This window comes from Crocodylus siamensis, chromosome 9 (assembly GCF_052110815.1).
Source record: "Crocodylus siamensis isolate JL-2025a chromosome 9, ASM5211081v1, whole genome shotgun sequence".
NCBI lineage: Eukaryota > Metazoa > Chordata > Crocodylia > Crocodylidae > Crocodylus > Crocodylus siamensis.
This window is the reverse complement of record NC_143403.1, coordinates 3,810,071-3,814,870: the sequence shown is the minus strand read 5'-3', so window position 1 is coordinate 3,814,870 and position 4,800 is coordinate 3,810,071.

Sequence of the window (4,800 nt, the reverse complement as noted above, 5' to 3'; positions counted from 1 at the left end):
TTTACCTAGCCCCGGTGCCCACCGGCCGAGCTGCCTTCAGGCTCTGGCTCTCCGTGGGGCAAAGGGTGGAGAGCTGCCTGCGTGCCTAGCAGGAGCGTCCCTGGTTACCAACCTGTTGCGCAAAAGAAAGCCCTGGCACCTCCCCAAGGTAACCAAAAACACACCCAGCCAGGCGCAACACCTGAGGCATCCCTCTTCTGAGCCCACGGGTGCAAAGGGGGCCAGGCATGCCTCCGGAGACAGCACCGACAGCCCTGTGCCATAACACAGGCCTGGGAATAGCAAGAGGCTGTTGCAACAAGTGTGGTAGCAGAGCTGCGGCTGCCTGGCCCGGCTCTGACTGCTGGAGGGGGGGCAGGGGGGCTACAAGAAGGGGTTTTGGCAAACCGGCCTCAAATCTGTGCTGGCTTTTGCCCCTCGCCTTTCTCCTGGGGCTCAGACTCTGGAATTTGCTTGTACGGAGGGAAGGAGAATTTCTCTCGAAGCGCTGAGCCGGGTCTCAGCTAAGAAATGCATTAAAGTCCTACCTCTAAAAATGAATGCTCAGGGCTTCTGGGTCTCTGGGAAACTGGGGATAAGAAGGATTTGGGCCCTTCATCTTTGGTATTATGTTTGTTAGCAATTTTGCCCGTCTGCAAAAGGGAGCGGCTGCCGTGCGCTCACCGCTGGGACAGCCTGGCAGGGATCAGATGCCCGGGTCCCCGCAGAGACGACTTTGATGCCTCCTTGCTTTCACTGAGCTGAGATCAAACGAGGCAACGTTGTGCTCGGCAGGCAGCAAGGCGCTAGGGAAACGGCAGGGAGAGGACAAGGCAAGTGGGAGTGCGAGGTTGACAAGTGGATTCAAACTGGTCTTTCCCGGAGCGATGAACTCAACTTCCACAAAACATTCACGGGGGCAACGCGTACGGTCTAGGGGTCAAGGCCCCATCTTTCCTTTCCAACCTCCCTCATTATAAGTCAGATGCCATCTCTCTGATCAGAGCGGGCTCAAACCAGTGAGCTCAAAGTGGTCCCCGAAGCCTTTGCTTAACCAGAGACTGGGCTAAATTCACCCAACGCAGAGAGGAAGCCAACAAGAGTCTCGCACCCACAGTAAACGTGGTCCATTTAATTCAGTGCAGTTGCTATTAGATCGAATATTGGGAATACATGCAGTTCACTAAACAGACACTTGATGGGACTACAACACCTTTAAATAGAGCCACATGCAGAAAAAAGGTCATTTTAACGGTTGCCTTGCTAGACTAGGCACTTTCAGCAGCATCTCAGGGCTTCTGGATACTGGTTTTCAGGCTGCCTTTAGGCCAGTGATGCCCAAGCAGAGAGCCAGGACAGACCACCAGATCCTTTGAAAGGTGCCCAATGGCGCAAGGAGATAATCACAGACTCATAGAAAATGAGGGCTGAAGGGACCTAGGAGGTCACATCTAATCCAGCCCCCTGCTCAAAGCAGGACCAGCTCCGACTACATCACCCCAGCCAAAGCTTTGTCTACCTGGGTGTTAAAAACCTCCAAGGATGGAGATGCCACCACCTCCCTGGGTAGCCTGCTCCAGTGCTTCACCACCCTCCTAGAGAGAAAGTTTTTCCTAATATCCAACCTCAACTTCCCTTGCTGCAGCTTGAGCCCATTGCTCCTTCTGTCACCTGCCCCCACTGAGAACAGCCCAGTGTCATCCTCTTTGGACCCACCCTGCAGATAAGCACATAAACTAAGCAGCTAAGTGCAGGTTTAGTCCTGGCTCGATGACCCCCACCCCACTGCCCAGCCCCCCTGCAAGGCGATACACACTATAATATATAAATTAGTTTTTAAAACTGGGGCCACTCAGTTCCAAAAGTTCAGGAGGGGGCCTCGAGTTCAGTGAGGGGGGCCTCAAGTCAGACGAGGCTGAGCCCCGCTGCTTTAGGTAGGCACAACTCTGATAAGACTTTGTCTCCAGTTTCTAACCCGCTGTCCGGGACCCCATCCCTGTAGCCTCTGGGCATCTTCTACATTAAATCAATAGCAACTGTGAGGCCTCTACCTGGATTTCCAGCACTTCTCCCTCTTTGGCATTGCAGGGCTTAGGGTCAGCTCTGCTTGGGACAGGATTTTTTGGCTGGGCTGGGGATTTAAAGGCGTCTGGGATGAAAAGGGTAAACAGAAGGAACTCTAGCCAGGATCTAAAGGCAGAGCTCAGCCTTACCCTGCCTGGTGAAATTTTTGGCTACATCTAATATTTCCCTTCCATTACATTGCAAAGTCCTTTACAGAAGAGATCAGGAGCAGCATCCCCCGTTTTACAGGCAGGAAGACAGAGGCACAGAGACTGAAGCAACCTGCTATCCAGGAGGCCAGTGGCAAAGCTGGGGCTAGCTCCGTACATAGTTAAACTTCTTTGGTACCTTCCCCTTTAAAGTCAAGGATACGTTTAACCTAAAGGAGCCCCAAACCAGACTCGTTCATTAACTTGTGTATCTACGTGCCCATGCTCCCATATGCATGGATATGTCACCAGCTTCAGGAAATGCAGCGTATCAGCTATTCTCAGCTGCCGTGAGAGGCTGCCTTGCCTCCATCTATCCGCCGTCATGGTTGCTCCAGATACTCTCCAGGGACAAAAAGCCGCCTACGAGAGGGAACGACGTTCGAGTCAATGCGGAGCCTGTCGTCTGGAAACCGCCTCTTGATTTGCAGAGCAGACTTCATCTGGGCCTGAATGATACAGCCTTCGAGCCGGGAAGAGATCAATCACTAAAGACAGCTCAGCATGGCTCGGACAGCGGGGCACCTCGAGAGGAAAATGAATCACGCGGAGGCCAAGAAAAGGAGCAAAAACCCCACGGCAGCTCCAGTCTGCACCAGTAGAAATATCCCAAAGCACTGGAACTGCTCATTCCTTACGACTCTCGAGGTCACCAGGAAATAGGCTTAAGCCTACGACAGCACGCCACGGCCTGGATTGCGACCAGTGTTTTTGTTGTTGCAGCGGGGTCCAGGAGATGCAGTCCGAGATTAGTGCCCTGTTGTGCTTGTTCCTTAAAATTAACACGTCAGGAAGCCTTTCTCCATCCCGCTTTTCAGATGTCCCTGCCTGCACAAATACCACAGTGTGACCTGCAGGCCTGAAGTGGGTTGCAGGAGCTACCGAATGGTCCCCCCTCTATGCAGCATCAGCCTGCAGAAATGCCTCCAGTTTTCTAGCTTCGATCCAGTTTGCGATCACTTTAGACCTAACCCTGCTATCACAAATAACAGGACAAGGAGCAAGCAAAGCTCTCTACCGCAGTTGGACCGCATGCCTGGGCATGCAGGTGGACTGTGACCCGTGGCAGCTTCTGTCTATGACACAGACCCAGCTCACGGAGACCCTGGGCAGGCTGGATCCCAAGGAAGAACACCAAGCAAAGCCCGGCTCATCCATGTAGGCATGGGTTAGGACTGAATTACAGAGCCTTTCCCTCATCCGTGTCTGGAGAGCTCATCAGGGCCCACAGAGGAGCAGCGTGAATCAGAAACCTGGCGTACAGCACAGAGCTGCCCTCCGAACAGCGGGCTACAATGCAGGGCCCGGTGCTGCAAAGCTCTCCGCAAGCAGGAACGGCCCAGGCTTCCCAGCCCCGCTCCAAAATCACCTGGTGCAACCCCTAAAGCAGCCCATACGGCCATGCAAACAAGTCACTTATCATGCATGAAAGGCTGGGACTGCATAAATCAGGAGCCGGCTGGTAATGGGAATGGCAGCGGGTCTGACAGCAGGAATGATGGTGACAGGACTCGATTGTTACGGACTGATGCTGATGGATGGGTAACAGGGCCACGACAGGTGACAGACAGCATAATGTAATAGCCATAAATCTGAGGCGCACACAGAGGTTTTAAAAACCAAATGCATCTGGAATCAGCTTCGTTATTGATGCTCGTAACCCAACGCCAGGAAGTCCTTCCCCACTGTAATAGAGCTGCCGTATAAAACCTCCCCGGCAAGGCCCGACACATTCTCTGCATCCAGCAGAAGAGGAAAGGGAGGGCGAAGCATTGTTTCCTGTGGCTGGATTTTAAGTAATGGAGCTGCATCAGGCACCGGGTTATAATTAACCTCTGGTTTTTAAATGGCGGCATGCTCAAGCCAGAGAGCTGCACCCATTCTCCAAAAGTAATTACAGTAATAGAGTAATTAACGCTTTGCAAGAGACAGCGGCAGCTGCGGCAGAAAGGCCTGCAGTAGGATGATAGCTCGCACCCCTCCCAGCCTGCCTGGCTGCTCCACGGTCTCTTCTGGTTGCTAGCCCATGCAGGGCATGCTCACCCATAGCAGGGCTGTTGGGGGCCAACGTGCTGGCATCTCCCTGGGAGAGAAAGTGGTCAGAGTTGATGCTCCAACGTACCCCGAGGTTCCCGACTGTCTCAGGCTAACACGGCAAACGGATGCACCCCGGGGACTGGCTGTCAAAGGAAAGAGGCTGCTGTGGCCTGAAACCAGCTGTGAATGAAGCATCCAGACAGCCATGGGCAGGATTTCCACAGCTGCCTACAGGCTTCCTCATAAAGGGCTCCCCGGGACCTTGCTGGTTGCCTCTCGTGTCTCAGCATCTTAAAGCAGCCTGTCACTTGCTCCAAGAGGAAGCCCCTCTCCATACCTATCTCATCCCATACAAGGAAATGATAAATACAGCAAGAGAGAGGCTACAAAGTGCACATGTCTGGGACACCCCACGCGGTCTGTTGAGCAGGCCGTATGAATAATCAAAACAGCCAAGATGACCTGCCCCGGATGGCGTTTGGCATGCTTAGGAGAATAATCATTAGTGATC